The 26871-nt window shown below is 45.7% G+C and overlaps 1 protein-coding gene across 1 annotated transcript in view; it reads left to right on the forward strand.

The window, feature by feature from the left end:
* GIPC3 (GIPC PDZ domain containing family member 3) overlaps positions 1–26871 on the forward strand; it is a 1046927-nt gene that overhangs the window by 64879 nt on the left and 955177 nt on the right. The window contains exon 2 of the mRNA XM_068233843.1: positions 1823–1916. The gene's annotated coding sequence lies outside the window, so the exon portion shown is untranslated. The remainder of the gene's footprint in view (positions 1–1822; positions 1917–26871) is intronic.

Genomic DNA, 26871 nt, shown 5'->3' on the forward strand with positions numbered 1-26871 from the left:
AAAGCCTGTTAGTGTTAGTTTTCTGCCACACATAGCGTTTTGAATTTTGGCCAAAAGGTTCCATTTTGGTCTCATCTGACCAGAGCACCTTATTCCACATGGTTGCTGTGCCCCCCACATGGCTTGTGGCAAACTGCAAACGGGACTTCTTATGCTTTCTGTTAACAATGCCTTTCTTCTTGCCACTCTTCCATAAAGGCCAACTTTGTACAGTGCATGACTAATAGTTGTCCTATGGACAGATTCCCCCACCTGAACTGTAGATCTCTGCAGCTTGTCCAGAGTCACCATGGGCCTCTTGATTGCATTTCTGATCAGCGCTCTCCTTGTTCGGCCTGTGAGTTTATGTGGATGGCCTTGTCTTGGTAGGTTTACAGTTGTGCCATACTCCTTCCATTTCTGAATGATCGCTTGAACAGTGCTCCTTGGGATGCTCAAGGCTTTGGAAATCCTTTTGTAGCCTAAGCCTGCTTTAAATTTCTCAATAACTTGATCCCTGACCTGTCTTGTGTGTTCTTTGGACTTCACGGTGTTGTTGCTCCCAATATTCTCTTAGACAACCTCTGAGGCCCTCACAGAGCAGCTGTATTTGTACTGACATTAGATTACACACAGATGCACTCTATTTAGTCATTAGCACTCATCAGGCAATGTCTATAGGCAACTGACTGCACTCAGAGCAAAGGGGGCCGAATAATTATGCACACACCACTTTGCAGTTATTTATTTGTAAAAAATGTTTGGAATCATGTATGATTTTTGTTCCACTTCTCATGTGTACACCACTTTGTGTTGGTCTTTCATGTGGAATTGTAATAAAATTGATTCAAGTTTGTGGCAGTAATATGACAAAATGTGGAAAACTTCAAGGGGGCCAAATACTTTTGCAACCCACTGTAAATCCATTGTTTTGGGGGGTTGGAGGACAAAAATTGTTGACTTCATGCACTGTAAATCTTCTTTTGTGGTGTATGCTATCTTCTGCCCCTGTGGAAGGTTTCATATTGGGGAGACCACGAGATCAATAAATACCCAATTTCAGGTGCATTATAGATCCATCCAGTTAGGGAAGGGAGCCAGTAGATTAATTTCCCATGTCAGAACTGAACATGATGGCAATCCTGATTGTTTACATTTCTGTGGTCTGAAGTTGGTTGCAACCTCGCAGAGAGGGGGCAATCGGGAATTATTGTTAAGAAGAGAGAAGGCCAAATTCATATCACTTGCAGAGGCCTGTGGGAACCTGGGCCTCAATGAATGCAATGAGTTGTGGTGCTTTTTGGACAAATACTGAGTGAACCATTTATCCTAATTTACTGCTTTGATTGTTCTCTTGCTATTATCCACAATGTCTCTGGATGTCTTGCTCCCTCCTTTTCTCTTTCCTTTCCCCCGTTTGGTTCTGCTTTCCCTCCCCAAACCCCCTGTGTGATTTCCTTCCCCCCCCCCCTGTCATTATGCCTATCCCTCCAGACCTGGGAAGTACATCTACCCCCTGGTTCTAGAAACTCTTATTGCATCTGTATATCGGCTCACACTGATTTTATGTGTATGTGAGCGATTTCTATTGGAGGATTAGATGGAGGAAGATAGTCTTGGTTAATTGGTAGGGAAGGTTTACCTGTAATTTTGTTGCCGTTATAGACCTACGCAGAATTTAGGGTTATTTGCAACATGTATATGATGGTATGTGCAACAATATACTATGAAGGCATTGGTTTATGGAGTATGAAGATTGCAGATACTTTACTGTTTAATAAGGTTTTAATCTTGTATTCACAAGGATTTTAATCTGTTGTCTGTTCGTTTATTTTGGTTTTAGGTTTGGTGTGTACCCTGGCCAGTCGTCCAGGCAACGGGACGCCAGCCTGACCTCCTCACAGATACCGCTGCCCCGGAAGTGACGTGAGTAAGAGGTAAGCAGTCACGAGTGCTGTGGGCCAATCAGGAAAGTTCCTGTATGACATTCCTGAAAGGGGCGTGGCCCAAACCCCGTTTGGACTCAGTGGCTCGGGGTGGCACTGTGTTACAGCACGCGCTTGGCTGGGGAAGGCTTCATGGAGGTGCCGTAAGCCCTTAAACTTTTTGTATTTAAAGTAATGTTTCTGCAATGTCTATGTATGTATTTCTGCCTCTGAAAAAGCTTGTATTTAACTTGCAAAACGGCTGTCAGGCCATTTTTCATGCATTATATGAAAAGTTGTTTGAGGATGAAATAAAAGATGACGGTGATTAGCACTTGCTGTAGTCGGTGCCTGGATTCTTTCCTCTTCTGATGCTACAACTGATATCTGTAAACCGGAGGCACAACTAGGACACCGGATACCCCCTTTGCCACCGTGCTATCTGGTGCAGGTCCATACTCCGTGAACTTGGTCTGGCACACAGTGTTGGGGCCAGGGTCTATCTAACCATTAATACCTACGGCTTGATTCACTAACCATTGCTAACTCAGTTAGCACGTGTTAAGGCTTTGCACGTGCAAACTAGGGTGCTAAGTAGTTTGCACGGGCAAAGCTGTTGCTGTTCGTGTGCTATTTTAGCGCGCGTACGGTGCTACGCTCCGTTCGTGCGATATGCCATGGCTTTGCCTGCTAAGTCTCCTGAGCACGTGAAGTCATTGCTTAACACGCTGGTTTGCGTTGCGTGCAAAACTTTACACGCGAAGCGCTAAACTTTACGCGCGTAAACTCTAAGCATATTAGCGTAAGAGTATGAGGAGGCAGTTTGCACATGCTAAGGGGCTTTTCACTGGCTTGCTAACACTTAGCACGCTTTAGTTAATCAAGCCCCTGGTCTGCAAAGCACGGTCAGGGAAGGTATATTAACTATATTGCACATTGGGTAAACCATCGGGTAAACCTAATAATAATTAAAAAAGAGGGAAAAGAAAGATGTCACGAACATCAGATTTGGGTTTGTAAACGTCGAATCCGAACATCTGGGAAAAGTTTGTATTCGCGCAAACCGGCAAACCTCCATAGACTTGAATGGACAGGCAAATTTCACAAACTATAAAAGTTATGGAAAACTGGCCACAAAAGTTATGGAAAACTACCGTATTTCGCGCCATATAAGACGCTCCGGAATATAAGACGCACCTAGGTTTAGAGGGCAAAAACAAGAAGAAAAAATAATAAACCTGGTGCGTCCATATTCCAGGAGCGCCTTATACATGTTATCCCTCAAATGGTATCCTCCTGTGTCCCCCATGTGTCCTCATGTCTCTCCCATATGTCTTTCTGTATCCTCCATGTCTCCCCATGTGTCCTCCTGTGTCTGCATGTCTGCCCCATGTGTCCTCCTGTATCCCCCATGTGTCCTCCTGTCTCCCCCAGTGTCCTTCTGTTACCCCCACCATGTCTCCTCCTGTCTCTTATGTGTCCCCCATGCAACTTCCTGCCCCCACCCCATGGTCCTCCTGTCACCCCCATGCATACTCCTGGCTCCCCCTCCATGTCTCCTCCTGTCTCCCCCATGGTTCTCCTGTCATCCCCATGCATACTCCTGTCTCCTCCTGCCCCTTCTGTCTCCCCCATGGTTTTCCTGTCAGCCCACGTGTCCTCCTGTCACCCCCACCATGTCTCCTGTTGTCTCCCCCATGGCCCTCCTGTCTCCTCCTCCATGTATCCTCCTGTCCCTTCTGTCTCCCCCATGGCCCTCCTGTCAGCCCATGTGTCCTTCTGTCACCCCCACCATGTCTCCTGCTGTCTCCCCCATGGTCCTCATGTCTCCTCCTGTCCCTTCTGTCTCTCCCATGTTCTTCCTGTCACTTCCATGTCACCCCCTATGGTCCTCTTGTCACCCCCACTATGGATGAGGTAAGCAGCTGCCGATAAACACCCGGGGGGCCACACAACACAAGGGGAGGGGGCGAAGGCATGCGGGAAGCCACGGACACATGCGGGGGACAGGAGGACCATGACGAGGACAGAAGTGACAGGTGGAGGAGACAGGACGACGCACACAGGCAGAGAAACCCCCTGACGTGGTGGCGGTTTGTATCGTCGGGCGTTCGGAAGTCAGGGATTCCCTGCCTTTGTGGTATAAGAAGCAGGGACTTTTTCTCCCCATTTTTTGGGGAGAAAAAGTGCGTCTTATACGGTGGAAAGTACGGTAGTTTAAAAGGCTCTAACACCTGGACAGGGGCATGGCAGAGGGGAATCCATGCCAAAAGTCGCACCAAAAACTACGGAGTTGATGCAGAGTCAGGTTTTAATCCCTAAAGAGAAGAAATCCACATTTGAGGAGAAATGCGGATTTAAAATGTCCAGTGTGGTAAGGTAAGGCCTGCTTCACACGCTTCACACAGACCAAATTCTGACTGACCAAACTTGGCGTTTAACGTACCACAAAAGAGTTGTTAATAGTTGAGACTCTCAGTGGTTGCCCTGCTTATGTGCGCACTTTGGCGAGAGTACAGGCCATAGCGTTTTTCCAGCCCTTATGGTCGGGCTGAGGTAGCTCAATGACAGTAAAGTGACCCAGAAAACAGTGGTTCTGCAGTGTGGGCCTAGTGTTGGCCTAGTAGGCTTTATTGAATGATCACCTGAGGTGATCAAAGGTTTTGCCAAATCTTCTCCAGCTGATCGATTTGGTCCGTCCACAATAAAGCAACAACCTTCTCCTCTTGGGTGTGCCCCCAACACACTCATATAGGTCTTTGCTTCATTGTGATATGCAAGCCCCCTCACCACGACAAGGTATCAATAATGAAGGGGAATTGACATCATGTACATGCCTTTTTTTGTTGTTGTTGCAGCCACAGTTCAGCACCATATGCCAGAAAAATTACGCATGTACACATGCCAGAAAAATTCAGGATCCACCTGTGAAGTGGAGTCCTGGTCTGGACCCTGTTGGTCGTGGTGAACAAGTCAGTTAGTCAGTCATGCGGCATGCAGAGATGCTGGGTGGGGACTGATTTAAAAGTCTTCGGGCACGCAGTAATCCTTCGGGATCCATGCCGCTTTCATTTTTATAAAGGTGCGGTAATCCACTCTTTTCTGTCCTAATCGATTGCGCTTCTCAGTGACAATCCCTTCTGCTGCGATGAAGATCCTCTCTGACAGGATGCTTGAGGCGGGGCAAGAGAGAAGTTCGATGGCAAATTGTGAGAGCAAAGGCCAAAGGCAGTGATGCTCATCATGACCTCGTGATCATGGAATAGCCGTGGTTCACGAGCATTTTTTCACTATCTGACAATGTGATCCGAATCCGTGTTCGCATAGCGATCAGGGATTCAATTCCGAATGTGATCGTGGTCCAAATCCGGCTAGTGATCACGGACTTAGCCATGATCACAACTGTGATTAAAACCGGCAAAACCCGCCAACAAATTTGCAGGATATGTTAAGTAGAACAATGGAAACAAGGGGAAAAATGTTTTTTCAAAAAGACCTTATAGTTTTTGAGAAAATCGATTTAAAGGTTTTAAAGGAAAATTGTATACATTTAGGTGCGGTAAATGACAGTTAATGTATTTACCGCATTTACATGTATACTTTATTCCTTTGAAACTTCCTTTGAAACTTTAAAATCGATTTTCTCAAAAACTATAAGGTCTTTTTGAAAAAAATAAATGTTTTCCCTTGTTCCCACTGTCCCACTTAACACTGCCTGCAAATTTGGTGTTTCTAGCAAGTAAGGGGGCTTTGCTATTAACTGCTTAATTCAACGGATTTTGGCGGTTTTTAATCACGAATACTGTATTTCATTTGAAACTGTAAAATCGATTTTCTCCAAAACTATTAGGTCTTTTTGAAAAATGTTTACTTAATTTTTAAAGTTTGAACTTATTTTTTTAAGTTGTAGCCACTGATCACCTTTATAATCCATACAATTTTGGTGATTTTAGCATGTATGGGGGCTTTGCTATTAACATTAAAGTCAAGATCACAGCCGTGATCACAGATTATACATGTAATCACAGCTAAAATCCAAGTTGAATCCGGAGCTCTGATTCAAATCTGGATCATGATCACGGCATATCCGGATTTCGATTCTGCCTTGGACGGATTTACTCAAATTCGTGATTGGGGAGTATCCGAGCAACACTTGCCACAGGTCAAGTCTTCGCACCCAATAATCAAGGGGTTCATCGCTCCTCAGTGTCGATATTGGCAGTTAAGGCCAGGTAATCTGTTACCTGTCATTCGAGGCAGTCTCAGAGGGTGGATCCCGAAGGGCTGTCGCCATGCGTCGGACAAAAAAAGTTGCGCATTCCCGACATCACCATAACATCCGAAGAGTGTGCTATCCTTGCCAGCGTGGCCATGAGTGGAGGGGGATTCCTGGCAGGTCTTTCCCGTTGTGCTGTGACATCACCCTTGAAGAAAGTGTACAGCATACTTCACAGGCTGTTGTGGAACTTGTTCATCCATTCTGACTGATTGTAATCTGGTAACAATTCCGCCACTTTGTGCTTATACCGAGGGGCCAGTAGCGATGCCACCCAGTACCGGTCCTTGTCCTTCAGCTTTTTATATGGGGGTCCTTCAATAGGCAGGACAGCACAGCATGAAATATCCCATTTGTACAAGGTTGGATGCCGAGCTTGCCACTGCCAGCTTCTCTTCATCACTGATGTCGTGCAAGGTCTCCTCCTCCCCCTAGCCAGGTACAACACCACGGTTAGTAGAAGAGTGACCGCAAGCTTCCTGGGACGCCTGCTGCAGTTGGTCTTCCACCTCCTCCTCAAAGCCACCTTCCTCCTCTGACTCCTCTTCCCCAGACTCCTCCCTCTGTGTTGCCGCAGGTACAGCAGGTGTCGGCGACAAGCCTGGTTGTGGAGGTGGTGATGGTGATGGATAAAGGAGAGGTTGGCTGGCACTACAGCAGTGTGACAGCTGATAGTGGAGGAGGCAGGAAGGGTTCACACTTCTCTCATCTAGGAGCTGCTTGCGTGCTCTGATCAAGGTAGTATAGCAAACATATTAAAGGAAGTGGAAGAAGGATCGGCACTGCAAATAGCATTTATTCCTTAGTGAGGCACTGTGACAGAATCTCGTCATGGTGAAATGCCATACCAGTGCAAATGGATAGTATGATTTCGGTGGGTGCTGGGCAATGAACGCCTGACGACTGTTTCCCACTAAAAGCGCTTCTACGGAGGCAGTTGTGCGGGCTCAATGCGTTGCTGGATCTAAATAGACTGCCATTCCAGCGTTCAGCATATCCGCGCCGATTAGGGCTGCTCACAACCTTAGAGGTGGCCAATCATGTGGTGGAGCGCATATGCATTCCACCTATGACGAAAAAGGAAGAGACACCTTCTTCCTACGGTAGCCACAGCAGACCTCACTTATTAGGTGGCTGCTATTGCATACTTGCGGCTTGCCATAAAAGGATCAGGTGCCATAGTTATTGAAAAAAAATATTTTGCTAATAGGAAGCTGAATAAACAGCTGATCGTTCTGCCCACTCGATTCTCTTATCTTCCCCTCATTTTTCGTATCTTTTTTCAATTCACTTCAACGAGAAATCGAGCAGCATAGTGATCGAACGGTGATCGGACATGTCAGAAAGTATCTATCGAGCCAGCTTTATGGCTCAAAATCGAGCCGTGTATTCCCAGCATTAGACTCTTAAACTAGGCATTTGTCTGGACTAGTGTTAATAAGCGTGTTCTACATGTTATTCTGATGTCCTTTCTCTCTTATCTCCCACTTTTCTCCCTTGTCTTTTCCCTTCCCTTCTCCCCCCCTCCCTTCCCTTTCCCCTTTCCTTCCCTTCCCCTCCCATCCTTTCCTTTCTTCCCTTTTCTTTTCCTTTTCCAGACTACCTGCGATATGAACCCTGGCCCCACTAAGTTCATGTTGAAATGCCCTGAACTATTTACACTGGCATTCCACAAAATAGTCAACGGTTCCTTACAAGAAGGGTGGTTTCCCTCTACTCTGAAAGAAGCAATCGTCAGGCCTCTACTCAAGAAACCATCCTTAGACCCAGATGCTCTAAACAGCTACAGACCTGTCTCAAACCTCCCCTTTCTGGGAAAAGTTATTGAAAAGGCTGTCTACCTCCAACTTGAAGCCAGGCTCTCCAGAAACATCCTTGACCCTCTTCAATCTGGCTTCGGGAAATATCACAGCTGTGAAACAGCCCTCACCCAGATTTACAATGATCTGCTCATTGCAAGAGACAAGGGTCAATGTTCCATCCTGATTTCGCTCGACCTCTCAGCGGCTTTTGACACAGTCGATCATGAAATCTTGCTCAACAGGCTACAAGAGTACTGTGGCATAGATGGCATTGTTCTCCGGTGGTTCAACTCCTTCCTGGCTGGCAGAACACAAAGGGTAGCCTTAGGGCCCTTCCTCTCCAACCCTGTACCACTAAAATACGGTGTACCTCAGGGCGCAATATTATCCCCTTTACTTTTCACTATATACATGCTGCCACTTGGAGAAATCATACAAAAACATGGCCTGACATATCATTGCTATGCTGATGACACCCAGCTATATTTGTCATTCAAACCTGGCGTCACAGACCCTACTCCACAAATAAACGCATGCTTAGCTGAGCCTCAGGATTGGTTGAATAACAATGGCTAAAACTTAATGCTGACAAAATTGAGGTTCTTGTTATCGAGGGCCAGGGCTCAACAGCAAAGCAGCCCCAGTCCCAACCAACACCGCTAAGGATAGGGTGCTCAGACCTGAACAACTCAGACTGTGTGCGCAGCCTGGGAGTACTGATTGATGGGAAATTAAGCTTCAGGAATCAAATCTCAGCTGTTGTGAAACACTCCTTCTTTCATCTAAGGAATATTGCAAGGATTAAACACCTTATTCCTTCAGAGGATCTTCCAACCCTAATTCATGCCTTTGTCACATCAAGGTTAGACTACTGCAACGTCCTCTACACAGGCCTGCATAAGAAAGACTTACGCCGCCTGCAATTAGTACAGAATGCCGCCGAAAGGCTGTTAACGAGCCAACCCCGTCATTGCCACATAACACCAACCCTGTGCTCACTCCACTGGCTACCGATAAAATGGAGAATTCTGTTTAAGATTGGCTTACTGACATTCAAATCCTTGCACAATCTGGGCCCTGGATACCTGAAGGACTTGTTGCAACTGCATCACACCACCCACAATCTTAGATCAAAAGGACGGAACACCTTGGTCACCCCCAGAGTCCACCTCAAAACCTTTGGAGACAGAGCCTTTTGTCATGCTGCCCCTACACATTGGAACTCCCTGCCACACCCAATCAGGACATCTCCATCCCTGGAAGCATTTAAGTCTAAACTGAAAACCTACCTCTTCAGTCTAGCATTCATGAACATCTGACTATCTCCTCTGTAACACAACCCAGCCTGCAACCCTGTATTAATCTGAGACACAACTATGTGCGTTGAGTCCTATGGGAGAAAAGAGCTTTACAAATGTTATTGTATTTATCTTCCTATCCTCTCCCGTTTTTGTAACCATGGCAACCCAAGAATATTAGGATAAGAAGGTAATTTCAAACAATAGAACTTCATAGTTTCAAAATGCAGTGCCCCTACTTGTAGGGAAACTTCAGTAGTTACCCTTAAAGGGACTCCGAGCTCAGCCAAAAAATGAAAGTTGTATTCACCTGGGGCTTTCTCCAGCCCAGTGCTGGTCGGGAGGTCCCACGACGGCGTCCTGGCTCCTCTCCATGTCCCCGCTCCGGAATGTCTGACCGGCCGCAGCCCAGGCGACACTCGGCTGAGTGTCGGGCTGCTCCTTCCGTGTATGACGGCGGCCGGTGTGGCAGTACGGCGCATGCTCGCTTTAAACACGCCCGGGCTGCGGCCGGTCAGCCATTCCGGAGCGGGGACATGGAGAGGAGCCAGGACGCCGTCGTGGGACCTCCCGACCAGCACTGGGCTGGAGAAAGCCCCAGGTGAATACAACTTTCATTTTTTGGCTGAGCTCGGAGTCCCTTTAACCCCTGACCTTGTTGTAACATGGAATCAACAGCAGTAATGTGTATCAATTCAGACATGGCAGTTGTCTGAATGGATAGTCTCTCAGCCAAGGAAATATCCATGAAATTGCCCACAGCTCCACAATTGACTAAGGCCTGGCAACTGTGCACAATTTCTCCTTTAACAATAGAGACAAGTAACATAATGATTGAACCAGATACCCCACAATAGAAACACAATCTTTCTACTCTTCTATGATTTTTTTCTGCATAAGATAGTTTAGAGAACCCTAGCTGCATAGGTTCCTCTGTGGTCATTGGAGTATTACTGTTGGAAGGAACAGATACAGGAACAGATATATGAGATCTCCCCAGGCGTCATTGTCTGACTCGCCTATCGACGCGAATTACCAAAGTTATAGCTTCCTCCAGAGTTGTAGAAACGGGATGAATGACAAGGATGTCATTGACAATGTCAGAAAGTCCAAACAGAAATTGACCTAATAGTGCTGAATCATTCCATCTAGTTGAGACTGCCCACCGTCTGAATTCTGAAGCGTATTCTTCTACTGTGCATCAGCCTTGTCGTAAATTCCTTAATCTTTGCACTGCCGTAGATCCAGGATCCAGTGGCGTAGCTAAGGAGCTGTGGTCCCCGATGCAAGTTTTACATGGGGCCCCCAAGCACTCTATACATAACAATTGATACTGCGCACCAAAATCTACCAATGGCAACTACAGTGTCACAGGTGCAAGAAGGGGATGGGGAACAGCTTGTTAATGACTACCAATATTCAAAGTATCTATAGAAGTGATTGTTATGAGCACAGGACCAATAGCGAGCTAATAATGCAGTTGAGGGAGGGCTCTTCGGGGCCCCTCTGGCCCAAGGGCCCCAATGTGGTCGCTACCTCTGTGACCCCTATTGCTACGCCCCTGTCAGGAGTACGGTAGTACAGTATGACCATAGCTTTAAAAAAGTTATCAACTGAGGACAGAGCTTCATGATCTGATCTGAAGGTAGTCCATAGGCCCAGGACTGTGGATCCTCCTGTAATAGGGATATGACAAAAGACACCCTTTGAGATTCTGAACCGGAAGACTGAGAGCGGACCTTGAAATATGACAGACAGTTATTCATGAAATTACTAAATTGAGATCGGGCGCCAGAAAATTTCTCCGGAACAGGCATTTTGGGATCCATGGGTGTTTGAAGAAAAGGAGCTGAAGAAGGTGTGGAGCGTTCAGCAGAAGAGGCAGGATTCTCATCACGAGAGGAGGCATTGGCCAGTTGAGCCGAGTTGAACCTGTTGAGCAGACACTTGTTACGAGAGCTGATTCACAGCCCCTGAGAGGAGCAGTATTTGTTGTTGGAACTCCTCCATTGTGGAAAACCCCCGTTAGTCTCCATTTTGATTAGGGGATTTCTGGCCCATGATACTGTCAGGCCTGTCTGGTCAATGACTACAATTCAGAACGTATACCCTTATGACTGACCCAGAGCCCAGCCCGTAACAGATGTGCAAACTCCTACCTAACACAATACTACAGTAACCCTGCAGGTAGATGTAGCATACAGTCTGATAGGTAGCAATCCACCAAAGAGAACCTGGTAATACGTAGTAAGCAATGGCACAATAGCAGAGGCGGGACAAGGTCCTCCAGCACCCAAGGCTGAGACACCAAAGTGCGCCCCTCCATCCTGCCACCCCAGCCGTCACACACTGATTGCTATTAGACTAAGAGGCGCCACAGGGCCCACAACCCCCCCAACACCTTAATATCTAGTTATCTGGCTTGCAGTCACTGCTATGTATCCCCTTTTCTTATTTCTTTCTACTTCAAACACAATTAGGAATGACAGCTGAATGAATTGTGCGCCCCCTCCTACACTGCGCCCTGAGGCTGGAGCCTCTCCAGCCTATGCCTCGGCCCGGCCCTGCACAATAGATATATAATAGTCACCTGAGGCCTGGAGGATGAAGCTATCCAGATGAGGAAGTCAGATGACAGCAGGAGGTCCAGGTGAGTAGCAAGGCAGTCCAGGTATTACTTTCCAGAGATAGCATAGTCAAGCAATCCGAGATCGATCCACGCAGTGTTCATGCAAATCCGTGTCCAAGCCGAAGGTCAAACCAGGCAGAAAGCAAGCGTAGTCCAGGTACAAGAGCAAGGCTGGCAACAGGTAATCCAGCAGAGATAAACGTGGTCAGGATACAAGGCAATAGTTGGCAACAGGAAATCAAGCAGAGGTAGAGATGAAATCCGTACACCCGCAGGTAAAGTCCAAGGGTTTTTATTTATATCCAACTCACAAATACAGTAAAAACGGCTGACACGTTTCGGATCAAGTATCCTTACCCATAGCCTAACAAAACTGACATCTTGGTGGAGCATATATACTTCAAGAACCCCCAATAAGGGTGTACACTTCTGGGTGGAGACACAGAAGGTAGAGACTTAGTTTAATTTAAAGGTACAGGACTATTGCCTGCCCAATTAATCCACCATCAAATACATTACAATTATTGATTACATACATAGAAAATACAAAATGAAAAAGTACAAAAGTACAAAAACGGTTAAAACGATATCAGTATATAAAATGAATATCCCACCTAGCATTTAGACCCCTCGGTTCCCTGGTACCCAACAGCAAAATCCAAAATACTTCGGTTGTCCGCAGTATTTTGTATAAATCACTCCGTCTTACAGAAGTAGTCACTTTCTCAATCCCTTGAAATGTAAAGCCTCTCATATTTCCATCATGTTTCTCCCTGAAGTGTCTTGCCACATTGCTAATGCTGTCTGTCTTCCATGAGGCCCCATTATAATGTTCGGAAATTCACTGTCTCAAGCAACGTGTAGTGCAGCCCACATACTGTAGGCTGCAGATTGTACATGTAACCACATAAATTACAGATTTGGCATTGCAATAGATGAATAGTCATAAAGAAAATGTTTTTTGGTTGGCAATTGAAAAGACAACCCGTGACGGATGGTGGCAAAAACAATAATTACAGGTAAAGAAACCGCACATGTATGACCCCACATTAGATAACTATGTGGGTCGTGCAGGTACCGTGGATGATTGGAAGAGACTGGGGGAAAGGGTGGACGCCAGAGATGGGGCCTTTTTATAGGCATACTTGCAGCCTGGCTCAAGAACTTGCTGTAGTTTATCATCAGCATATAAAACTGGAATATATCTTTTAATAACGTCTATGACTTTGTTGTATTGCTGACTATAGGTTCACCCACAGGGACACCCCTGATAGTGTGTTTACGGTGGCAGCTGCTAGCCAGTAGTGTTGGGCGAACAGTGTTCGCCACTGTTCGGGTTCTGCAGAACATCACCCTGTTCGGGTGATGTTCGGGTTCGGCCGAACACCTCATGGTGTTCGGCCATATGGCCGAAGTAAGAGCGCATGGCCGAACGTTACCCGAACGTTCGGCTAGCGCTGTGATTGGCCGAACGGGTCACGTGTAGTGTTGGGCGAACATCTAGATGTTCGGGTTCGGGCCGAACTCCGAACATAATGGAAGTCAATGGGGACCCGAACTTTCGTGCTTTGTAAAGCCTCCTTATATGCTACATACCCCAAATTTACAGGGTATGTGTCCCTACAATGCTAGAAAATTTGGTACTGCTGAGCCATTGCCCTTTGAAAAGATGTGAGATTTTGGAAAGTGAAATAGGGAGGCAATGAAATCCTATGGGGGATTTTACCAATTTTGGAGCCCTGTAACTCTGGTTTGCAGAGATGTAGGGAACCCATCTTTGGAGCCCAAGTCTAACAATATGTCTTCTACCTGCATGAGACATTTCGTGAGATTCAGACGTTGCTAACGGCCATTGCTGCGATTTATGTACGTCAGACTCGCCACCATTGAAATTGCCCAAATAAACAGGTTTTGTGACCCTAGGCTATGACCTCTTCGGCCTAGGACTGCATTGAACGTGACCCACGCATTGTGCGCATTCTGGACAACACCAATTACTGGGTTTATACCCTTCTGGATCCACGGTACAAACACAATGTTCCAAAACTGCTTGAAGAAAGAGCCAGACAGGTCAAAATGGAAGAATACCAGCAGGCCCTTGTGGAGACTTTAGAGAGGAGATTGACATCCTCCCCCTCCTCTAGCCAGTTGTACGCCGACAGACTGACTTCCGCAAACCCAGGACGACCAGGAGGGCAGCAAACAACACAAGCCGCAGCTAGTGCCCAAAAGGGAATGGTATCGGCAGTGTCCTTGGAGTGGGAAAATTTTCTGACACCCATGCAGCAGCACACAGAACAGCAAGCGTGCAGATCCACCTCCAACACCGATCGCCTGGAGAAGATGGTCAAGGACTACATGTCAGATGGCGTAGCTGTGTTGAACAATTCATCTGCATCCTTCAACTATTGGGTATCGAAGCTAGACACCTGGCACAAACTGGCAATGTACGCAATAGAGGTGCTGGCTTGCCCGGCAGCCAGCGTTATGTCGGAACGCTGTTTCAGTGCTGCCGGAGGCATCGTCACAGATCGGCGGCGTATCCGCCTCTCCACAGAAAATGCAGACCGTCTGACTCAAATTAAAATGAATCACTCCTGGATTGGAAACGACTACGCAACACTCCCGGACCCCAACCAAGTAACATGAACAATGAACATCTGTGATGGGTTAGCGTTTCCGGTCCCTGTTTATTGAACCTCTCATCTGTATTACATTTATGACTGCATGGCGACAAAATGCAAATTGCTATCCGCACGCTTCTTGTCCTCATGCAAGGCCTGGGTTGTTGTGTCTCAAAGCGTGGCCTTCTCCTCCTGCGCCACCCTCCTCCTGTTCCATCACGTGTGCTGCTGCTGGGTTAGCGTTACCGGTCCCTTTTCCTGGAACCTCTTATATGTATTACATTTATGACTGCATGCCGACAAAAAGCATGTTACCTGTGCAAAGAAAACAGACATTTCCCGCATTTAAAAGACAGTTTTCCCTTTGAAACTTTAAAATCGATTTTCTCAAAAACTATAAGCTCTTTTTGCTAAAAAATTTTTTCCTCTTGTACCCACTCCCAAGGTGCACATACCCTGTAAATTTGGGGTATGTAGCATGTAAGGAGGCTTTACAAAGCACAAAAGTTCGGGTCCCCATTGACTTCCATTATGTTCGGAGTTCGGGTCGAACACCCGAACATCGCGGCCATGTTCGGCCTGTTCGGCCCGAACCCGAACATCTAGATGTTCGCCCAACACTACTAGCCAGCAACAGAGAGTTCCCAGTGCAGGGCTTTCTAAAGGTCCTAGTTTCTATCCTGTCGGTTTCCCCAGATCCCAAAAGGGTGATGTCAAGGAAGTCTATCTGTGTGTCATTAGATGTATAGGTAAAAGATAAATTGAAATTATTGGTATTTAAGTATGACACAAAATGGCCCAGAGTCTCATCTGTCCCTTGCCAAATCATAAGATGATGTCAGTTTTGTTAGGCTATGAGTAAGGATACTTGATACGAAACATGTCAGCCGTTTTTACTGTATTTGTGAGTTAGATATAAATAAAAACCCTTGGACTTTACCTGCGGGTGTGCGGATTTCATCTCTACCTGTGTTCCAGTCCTGCTACTTGGCTTCCAGCACCTTGCATAGGTACCAGAGGTAGAGCGTTTTTTCCCTACTGCATCTCTATTAGTGGCTACTTCACAGGAAATCAAGCAGACGTTAAACGTACTTAGGATACAAGGCAATAGTCGGCAACAGGAATCCAAGGTAGTGAGCGCATACCCATCAACAAGCCAAAGCTAATGCTATCATGGGCTATGACTGGGGGCACTCACTGGGTTTAAACACAAGAGCTAACCAATCAACATAAACGGAATTGAAAACAAACCAATCATCATTCAGTATGTCAGCTGATCAGCTGACACGCAGGGCACACGTAAACTACTATTTACATCTGCGGAGCGTGTACTGGGAACACGTCCTCTGCTTATCCAATGGCCTCTGAGAACCACCCTGCAATCCACTGACGTCAGTGGCTCGCCTAGACCAGGAAATCCAAGCTGCACCGCAGACCTTACACTGGACATTTTAAAGCAGCCCTTTATTTCTCAAATGTAGTAGAATGTAGTACTGTGATTTCTGCCCTTTAGGCATTAAAACCTGACTCTGCGTCAACTCCGTAATTTTTGGTGGGACCTTTGGCATGAATCCCCCTCCGGGATGCCACAGTCCAGGTGGTGCACCTCTTCAAACAACTTTTCCAAAATTTGATGTTCGCAACATCTCTATTCATAATTGCCGACTCGGTATGAGCACCACTACTTGAAAGAAGCTGTGAAAGAGGAAGAAGGCATCTATCATCTTAGCCTAAAGGCCCATACACACGCTCAACAAAACTGCCTGATTTTTGTCCGACTTTAGTCCGTTTTAGACTGTTGGACGATAGTCAGGCATGTGTACGGGGGCAGACGACTTGATAAGTGACTGATAACAGATGTTGCGCCCGATCCAACTGTCAGATTTATGTTGGCCTATGGTCATCTGATATTGTGCAGTTGGTCCGTGTGTACAAGTCGTGTGAACGACTGTTAAACAACTTGTACTTGTTTTCAATGTGTAGTCCGTCTTTCCGCTATCATGCAGTGTATGTATGAGTATGTTAAGGAGTTGGTCGTTTTTCCATCCGGACGTGTGGATATACATTGCATCATTCTCTAATAATTGCAGTTTCCACAATCCACTCAGCATTTTAAATGATTTCACTGAGCAGGCAACTGTCCCTTTTAACTTTCTTCTGCAAATAAACCATAAGGGCCCATTTCCATTTGATATGGTGTGATGCGACTACATAGCCACATCGTACCACGGGTGTCCTGAACCCAATGCACGGCAATGGAACAGTTTCCATTGCGTGCATTGCGTGCGGAGCGGTGCAGAGCGATCTGAGAATCTGAAGCATGCTGCAGATTCTCGCACAGCCACAACTGCATGCATCCGCCCCATCCGCCCCCCGTCTCGACCAGTCACTTCTGCATCGGGAGATGTGGAAGTGATGCGGCCAGCAGCGGTAGTGATATGATGCGGCGAGGTATCCGCATTCGCATCATTAATCAATGGAAAAGGGCCCTTAACAAAGAAGGAACAATGAGAGACAGTTGAGATAAGTGTTTCAAAAGACAGTGCTTTCCACGACTTTATAAAGTCGCAGAGCTCACAGAAGCTCTTTTGCATAGATAACTGAAGTTTCTTAAAGGGGCACTACAGCGAAAAACTGTACAATTTAAAATATGTGCAAACATATACAAATAAGTAGTACGTATCTTCCAGAGTAAAATGAGCCATAAATTACTTTTCTCCTATGTTGCTGTCACTTACAGTAGGCAGTAGAAATCTGACAGAAGTGACAGGTTTTGGACTAGTCCATCTCTTCATAGAGGATTCTCAGCAAGGCTTTTATTATTAATAAATATATTCCCTTTAAAGGATTTAAACAATGATGCTGGCCAGCTTCCCTGCTCCCTACACAGTTTTTTGGCAGTTGGACAGAGCAAATGCCATTCACTAAGTGCTTTTGAAAATAAATATATCCCTGAGAATCCCCTATAAAGAGATGGACTAGTCCAAGAGCTGTCACTTCTGTCAGATTTCTACAACCTACTGTAAGTGACAGCAACATAGGAGAAAAGTAATTTATGGCTCATTTTACTCTGGAAAAAATGTACTTATTTGTATATGTTTGCACCAATTTTAAATTTTACAGTTTTTCGCTGTAGTGCCCCTTTAACTCTTCCTGTACCGGAAACAATATGAGACTCATATCTGTGCTAATAATGCTTTATTTCTTCACAGTACTACCCCTACAAATTATTATATCATAAGTTTATTTTCACTTCAGATTCCCTTTAAAGTTTGCTGATAATCCTATTAACCACTTGCCGACCAGGGCTTTTCTGAATGATCTGTGCTGCGTAGTCTCTCCAGCCCGCAGCACAGATCAGGTTTTAGCAAGGGCAATCAGACTGTCCTGTTCCCCTTATTGTGAAGAATAATTCGACAGGTAGTTTACTCGCCCTTCAATCATCACACTGTGTAAGTTCCGGTAACTTGTTTAATGTAAATGATCAAAAGAAGGTAAAACTGTAAATGCAAACAAAAGCATAGTATCAGAACATGCATGCAATGCAAATGTGTGGATTCATACATTACAGCATCTATCAAACATCATATGCATGAGAATACACTGTACAACATAGAATGCTGCTGCAGATGAGGAAACTATCACATCATGAACTATGGATCAGAACATGTATAACAGCATGAAGAACGAATCTGAGTGCAGAAGAACTACACAGATCTCAGAGCATATGACAGGCATCTCCCAACATACATGAGCTATGGCCTAGATATAAAGCTCTAACAAATGCATGTATACAACAAATATGCATTCTACATTGCAGATATAGCTAAAAGATGAGGTTTGACATACCAACGATGCTTGGATTGGCGTGGATGAAGGATAGATGGATGTGGATTGCAACAGCACAGTGGGAATCTGGCTGGGCCTTACAACAAACTGCTTCCTTTTCACAGAGCATCTACTTCCTCCCTGTCACATGACTTCTGGATAATACAGCAAGGAACAAATGCTATTTTGAAAGTGTCCACTAGAGGGAGTAGAGTTCAATTATACTGATTAATAGAATCTGGCTGTGGACAGAGTCAGCACACTCCCCGCCTGGTATCTATAAGATACCACACTTTAACAAATCACTGAAAGTTATTCTGCAGGAGATAAGAGCAAGACAAGTTCTGTTACTGGTCTAATAAACAAACCTGAACTGCCTTCTGTATTTACTTTCACCTCTACCTTACGGACCCTACCATCATCATGGGGGAAGGTCTTAGTCACTCGACCCATAGGCCACTTAATCTGCTTGGTTTGGTGATTTTTCAGAAGCACAATGTCACCCTGCTGAACATTTGGCCTGTCTGACTGCCACTTCTTTCGTACCTGAAGAGTAGACAGATACTGTTTGTACCATCTGTGCCAAAAGTCTTTAGCCAGGCTCTGAACCTGTCTCCACTTTCAGAGAGCGCTGGATAAGATACAATCTTTTGAGTTATTAGGGTTGCTGGAGTAAGGACTTGGGGATCCTCAGGATCTGTTGAGACTGGTATCAACGGTCTCGAGTTCACAATAGCAGTCACTTCTGCCATCAAAGTGACTAGGACTTCATGAGTAAGCCTTGAAGGTTGTTGCAAAAACATGGAATCTAGAATCCTCCTGGTGATTCCGATCATCCTTTCCCACACTCCTCCCATGTGGGAAGCATGAGGGGGGTTGAAAATCCAAACCACTTCTTGCTTTGAAAGAAAACTCTCTACTTTGTCATCGAGGTTAGAGGAGATTTTGAGTTCATGGCAAGCACCTACGAAGTTTGTTCCTCTGTCTGATCTGATGGTTTTGACTGGGCCACGTATAGCAAAGAACCTTCTCAAGGCATTTATGAAACTTGAGGCATCCATGGATTCTAAGATCTCTATGTGGATGGCACGGATGTTGAGACAGGTGAAAAGAACTGCCCACCTTTTGCTGTTGGCTTTACCTCCACGGGTGTGCCTGGAGCAAATTGACCAAGGACCAAATACATCTAGGCCAATATGAGTGAATGGAGGATCTGTGCTAAGTCTCTCAGGTGGTAAGTCTGCCATTTTCTGTGTTTCGCAGGTCCTTCTGAGCTTCCGGCAGGTAACACATTTGAAGATGAGACTGGAAACATTCCTCTTAACTCCCAGTACCCAATACCCTGCTGAACGAATAGCTCCTTCTGTAATGTGCCGTCCTTGGTGCTGTGACTGGGTATGATAGTAACGGATTATGAGGGTGGCAATGTGGTGTCGACCGGGGATAATGACTGGATTTTTCTCATCATGTCCAAGATTTGCGTTGCGTAGACGTCCGCCTACTCTTAATAGCCCATCTTCATCTATGAAGGGATCTAAAGCTCTAAGTGGACTGTCATTGGGGATACTCTTTTTCTCTTGAATGCAGAGGATCTCCCTAGGAAATGTTTCTTCTTGCACATTTTTGATGATGGTTATTCTGGCTTTCTTGAGGAACTCGATAAGATGTGGTCCTGTGCAGAGGTGCCAACCATTGCAGTTTTCAGGACGTTCTTCTGCCTTCGCCTTGTAAAGTTGGGTAATGTGAATGAGACGAGCGACAGCTCGTGTCAAAGTATTCCAGCTAGAGAATCGGCAAAAACGTTCAGATCCTAGTCTCTTCTCTCTATATACAGTACTTAATGCTATCACCTCAGGACGGATGTCTGTATCTGTCGTTGGATCCACAAGGTCGAAGGCCTCAGTCTCTTTGAATGGTGAATTTGACTGGAGTAGGAATGTTGGACCTGTAAGCCACATTGAGTCTTGTAGATGTGCTGTTGAGACAGATTTGGTGGCGAGATCTGCTGGATTATCATTTGTAGGCACATAATGCCATTGCTTTGGGATCGAACATCTTCTTATCCTCTGGACTCGATTACTGACAAACACATAAAATCTTCTTTTCTCATTGTAAATGTAGCCCAGAACGATTTTACTATCAGTGAAATAGCTAACAGTGTCTATGTTCAAGTCGATTTCTGTGGTGATGAATTCAGCAATGCCCACAGCAAGGACAGCTGCGCTAAGCTCCAGCCGTGGGATGGTGAGTTCTGGACGTGGGGTTAGCTTTGCCTTTCCTAAGACGAACCCAATGTGAGCTTCTCCTTGAGCATCGACAACCTTTAAGTAGGCTACTGCTGCTATTGCCTGGACAGAGGCATCTGAGAATACACAAAGTTCCTTATGCTGAGCATTAGAGCAGGAAACCGATCCATAAGGTCTGGATACCTCAACGTGTCTCAACTGCTGTAGGGATTCTCTCCAATCTTCCCACTGCTGTTTCTTCTCTTCAGGTAGGGGTGCATCCCAATCTTGAGTATCTGCAGTGAGATTACGAAGAAGAAGTTTTCCTCTTATGATGACTGGTGCGGCTATACCTAGAGGATCATATACACTGTTCACAGTAGAGAGGACTCCTCGACGAGTGAAAGGTCTTTTTTCTTGTGATACTTGGAATGTCAAAACATCTTTTTTGAGGTCCCAGCTAATGCCAAGGCTTCTCTGAATGGGTAATGCATCAGCACTGAAATCAAGATCCCTTAGGTCACTTGCCCGATCTTCTAAAGGGAAGGCCATCATGACTTCTCTGCTGTTTGATGCTAGCTTATGTAGGTGTAGGTTGGAACATGCCAGCATCTCTCTAGTTCTCTTCAAAAGGTTGATGGCTTGTGTTGCAGTCGGAAGAGATTTTAGCCCATCATCAACGTAAAAGTCTCTTTCCACGAATTCTCTTGCATCTGCACCAAACTGTCTTTCTGCTTCGCGTGCTGCGAGTTTGAGGCCAAAAATGGCTACTGCTGGTGAGGGGCTGTTGCCAAAAATATGCACTTTCATCCGCCATTCGATGATGTCTTCTGCTGGGTTATTATCCTTATGCCAGAAGAATCTTAAAAAGTTCCTATCTTCGGGTCTAACCAGGAAACAATGGAACATTTGACCAATGTCAGCCACAAAGGCAATGGCGTCCTTTCGAAAGCGAAGTAATACTCCTAAAAGATTGTTGTTGAGGTCTGGACCTTTCAAAAGGATGTCGTTCAAAGATATCCCACCACACTGGGCACTTGAATCAAAGACCACCCTGATTTGCAAGGGTTTCTTTGGGTGGTATACCCCAAACAGAGGCAGATACCAGCATTCCTCTTCTGTATCAAGTGGTGGCGCTACTTCACAATGGCCATTCTGTATCGTTTTCTCCATGAAGGCAAAGAAATGTTGTTTCATGTCAGGCTTCTGCTTGAAGGATTTTTGAAGAGACCTGAATCGGTGCAAAACCTGTGTCTTATTTGGCAACCGTTGTCTCTGTGCTTTAAAAGGTAGTGGAGCAACCCAACTGTTGTCTTCATCCCTGTAGAAACCTCTCTTCATAATCTCCATGAAAGCAAGCTCACTGTGGGAAGGAGCCATTCTGTCATCTTCTTTGGTAATTTCAAGGGCTTTGTGTCCAAGACAGTCTTCCATACAAGAGGAATTCCAGACAGATGAGGCCTGCAGGGTCAGGGGTGTGCTTGTATTGAAGCTTTCCTTCACAGCAAAGTAGTTTGGACAAGGTGTGAACAGCGACCTCCTGCCATTGTCTAAGGTGTTGGTATAGAGGCTATGCACTGTCTCTGGTCTGTGGACCCCACCTAGACATACATTGCCCACGATAACTCACCCCAGGTCTAATCTTTGGGCGTAAGGAGAGTCGTGTGGCCCGTTAATGTGGTCCCTGACCTTGTGGATCCTAATAATATCTCTGCCTAGCAACAGGAGAATGGAGGCATTATGATCAAGCTCAGGTATCTGAGTGGCTAACTGTCTCAGATGTGTATGATGAAGTGCAACCTCTGGAGTTGGGATCTCTGATCGAACATCTGGGATTTCATCACATTCTATCAGCGTGGGTAGTGGAATGGACACCTTTCTGTCAAGGGATTCCAACTGAAAGCCATGTACCATTCTCCCAGTAGTGTTAATCACTCCTGCACATGTTCTGAGGGAATAGGAAAATTGGTGACCTTTTGACCCAAAAAGCTCAAATAACTCTGGTCTTGCCAAAGATCTATTGCACTGGTCATCTAAGATTGCATAAACTTTGATAGCTCTTTCCCTATGCCCTGTAGGATACACATTGACCAAACAAATTTTTGAACATGACCTGCCTTGTGGATTCTCTCTACAAACTTCAGTACACATGGCTGACACATCTAGTGGTGAGCTACTTTCTTGTCCCTCCCCGCCATGCTCTCCCTCTGTTTCAGCCTTCACAGTCCATGGAGCGGGACCGGGATGCATAGCAGACACATGCTTACTGCTATCACATTCTGTACAACAAATAGTCTTATCACAGTCTTTTGAAAAATGTGAAGTAGATGCACAACAATGGTAACAAATGTTATTTTGTTTCAGGAAGGCCTTTCTTTGGACTAAAGGCTTTACCCTGAAACCACGACATTCATGCAAAGGATGGGGCTTGCGATGAATGGGGCAACCTTGGGCAAGGTCCACTGACTTGGCATGGGCAGGCTCTTTCTGTGATTGTATATTTGGAGAAGTCTCAGTCTTGTGCACTGAGACGGAAGTTCTGTGAGTAGCATTCTTGTGATAGTGTTTCTCTAGTCTCTGACCCTCAGAGCTTTGAGGGGACAGGATGAACCCTGGGTCATTGCGCATCTTTGCTTGTTGTGTAATAAAACTCACAAAGAAAGAGAATGGTGGAAAAAGCACTCGGTGCAGTTCTTTGTATCTGGAACCCTGAGTCATCCACCTCTCTTGTAGGGAAATTGGCAATTTTTGAACAATGTTACTTATACCTCTAGCTGTATCAAGAATGGCTAAACCTGGAAAGTCACCTTCTTCCTTTGCAGCTTGCATTTCCATTAGCAGGTCTCCTAACTCTCTGAGCCTGATGTGGTCTTTACTGGAGATTTTCCCAAAGCTGTGTACTCTATTCCTCAGAGAGTCCTCTATAATCTCAGGAGCCCCATAGCACTCATCAAGTCTTTGCCATGCCATCCGCAAACCCTTTCTGGAGTCATTCACATGTACAGCTTGTATGCGTTTTACCTGCTTGCGTGAGTCAGTGCCTAACCATCTCACCAAAAGATCTATTTCTTCTTTGTAAGAGAGATTAAGATCTGCTATAGCATTTCTGAATGAAGCCCGCCAAGCTCTAAAGTTCTCTGGCAAATCGTCAAACTGCACAAGTCCCTTAGAAAGGATTTCTCGTCTTGCCATATATCTCACCAGATCTGATGTGACTTGGTTATGAGCTAGTGAGTCTGTATAGTGATTAGCTGGTGGTATCATTCTTGCATCAGATGAATGAGTATAAGTCCCTTTTTCCACTGCAGGTCTAGGATAACTGTAGCCGTCAGGTGGATCTGAGCAGTAGCATGGAGTGTCACATCGCTTGCTGTCCATCGCAGGATCTTCCTGGAAGATCTGACCTCTGGAGTTTCTCATTGGAGGGGCATAACATGATGCGTCTGCAGTAAAGGGAGGGTCTTGGCAAGAAGCATTCTGCTGATGGAAACTTTGCTGAAGTGGAAAGCTTGCATTGCTGTGTGGGTACTCGTTTCCATCTTCTGCGATTGGATCAGATTGATGGAGTATCTGTGAATGTTCTCTCACGTATTCCTCAGTACGCCGTATTGCAGCTTCTTGCTGTAAGTCAGACTGGATGCCTTGTTTGCCATTAAAGTGGTTGTCAGTTTCTAATGCAGCCTCTAATACTTGTGTTTTTGCAGTTGCTGCAGCTGCTGACTTTTTCAAGCTGAGTACTTCTAGTGAAGCTTCTAGATATGCCTTTTCTTGCTTTATCTTTGCTTCTTGTTCTGCAAATGCTTGCTTTATCTTTGCTTCTTGTTCTGCAAATGCTATCTGTGCTTTCATGGCCTCTGCTTCGGCTCTGGCTAGTGCTGCAGCTTCAGAAGCACGGGATCGATGTGAGAGTCTGGATGAGAGTGACACTCTGGATCTAGTCTTGTGTGAAACTTCAGACATCTTTGTGTTGCTAGGTGTGGGTCTATGAGACAGAACCTTCAGTCCCTCTGGAGTAGAAGCTTTGGCTACACGGTGTTGCTGTGCAGTGTTGATGCACCCGGATGAAGCGCTTATTCTGCTTGTCTTGCTCTATCGCATTCAAGGGCCTTCTCCGTGGAAGCCGTTGTTTTACTGTCCTGTTCCCCTTATTGTGAAGAATAATTCGACAGGTAGTTTACTCGCCCTTCAATCATCACACTGTGTTAGTTCCGGTAACTTGTTTAATGTAAATGATCAAAAGAAGGTAAAACTGTAAATGCAAACAAAAGCATAGTATCAGAACATGCATGCAATGCAAATGTGTGGATTCATACATTACAGCATCTATCAAACATCATATGCATGAGAATACACTGTACAACATAGAATGCTGCTGCAGATGAGGAAACTATCACATCATGAACTATGGATCAGAACATGTATAACAGCATGAAGAACGAATCTGAGTGCAGAAGAACTACACAGATCTCAGAGCATATGACAGGCATCTCCCAACATACATGAGCTATGGCCTAGATATAAAGCTCTAACAAATGCATGTATACAACAAATATGCATTCTACATTGCAGATATAGCTAAAAGATGAGGTTTGACATACCAACGATGCTTGGATTGGCGTGGATGAAGGATAGATGGATGTGGATTGCAACAGCACAGTGGGAATCTGGCTGGGCCTTACAACAAACTGCTTCCTTTTCACAGAGCATCTACTTCCTCCCTCTCACATGACTTCTGGATAATACAGCAAGGAACAAATGCTATTTTGAAAGTGTCCACTAGAGGGAGTAGAGTTCAATTATACTGATTAATAGAATCTGGCTGTGGACAGAGTCAGCACACAGACTTACCCCATTTTTTCCCCACTGGGGGGGATGTCCTGCTGGGGGGGTCTGATCGCCGCCGGCTCTCTGCGCTTTGCGGGGGGGGCTCTTCAAAGCCCCCCTCCGCAGCGTTTTCAGCCCTCCGTCCCTCTCCCTCCCTCTCCCTTCCCCACTGAGCTGCGCAGGACGGATATCCGTCCTGCGCATTGTAGGATAGGCTTCAGCCTATCAAATGATGGTGATCCCCGGCCAATCAGAGGCCAGGGATCGCCGATCTGCCTTACGGCGCTGCTGCGCAGCAGCGCCGTATGATGTAAACAGCGGGGATTTCTTCCCCGCGTGTTTACATTTTGCCGGCGAGCCGCGATCGGCAGCTCTCCGGGTGTTCACGGAGACAGCCTCCGTGAACGGACATGGAAAGGCCGTTTCCATGGAAACTTGCAGACGACCAGTTTACGCCAATCGGCGTTAGCTGGTCGTCAAGAGGTTAAACTAACTAGGCAATTTGTCCTAAACCAGAACAATGGATTTACTCCTCTATCTACAGCTGATATAGACTCTACCTCAGACAGAGTCTACTTCAGACTCTTTACAGACTCTTTACCTACTTGTTTAGTGAGTAAATGTGTGTACACACGCACTACTATAAGGAACGACAGGTCCGTCAGACCCTCCCGCTGGGCGGGCGTTCCAACGATAGTAGAGCGTGTGTACAGTCTGTTGGCAGACTGATAACCCTGTTTCTGAACGATCCGCTCAGCGGATCTTTCAGAAACAGTGTTATCAGTCTGCCGACAGACTGTACACACCCTCTACTATCACTGGAAAGCCCGCCCAGCGGGAGGGTCTGACAGAACCGTCGTTCCTCATAGTAGTGCGTGTGTACGCACCTTAAGCAGGCAGACTGCATGACATTGAAGCATGAAAATTAGAGATGGCCTGAACATCAGATTTTGGGTTTGCGAACCGCAAACGCGAACTTCCTCAATAGTTCGAGTTTGTGTGAACCGGGCTAACCGCCATAGACTGCAATGGGCAGGTGAATTTTAGAATATACTGTACAGGGACTATTTCTGGGCCTGGCCACAAAAGGGCAAAAAAAGTTGTTTCAAGGGGTCTAACCTGGAAGTGGGCATGCAGGAGTGGGATACATGCCAAAAGTCCTTTGGAAAATTACGTATTTGACACAGAGTTGGGTTATAACCCCTAAAGGGCAGAAATCACCTTACATTCCTTAATTGGAGGCATAAAGTGCTTTAAAATATCTTGTGCGTGTATACATCGATCAGGTAGTATAAGGCCTAGGTTCTCAACGTGTGGTACGCGTACCCCAGGGGGTACTTCTGATAGTTGCAGGGGATACTCGGGCTTGATATACTTAACCAAGAATGACACATTTAGAGCTTTAGAAAATGATAAATCTTATTTAAAGAACACCAAATTTGTGTTTTTGCTAATTAAAAG

Source organism: Hyperolius riggenbachi, chromosome 1 (assembly GCF_040937935.1).
Source record: "Hyperolius riggenbachi isolate aHypRig1 chromosome 1, aHypRig1.pri, whole genome shotgun sequence".
Lineage (NCBI taxonomy): Eukaryota > Metazoa > Chordata > Amphibia > Anura > Hyperoliidae > Hyperolius > Hyperolius riggenbachi.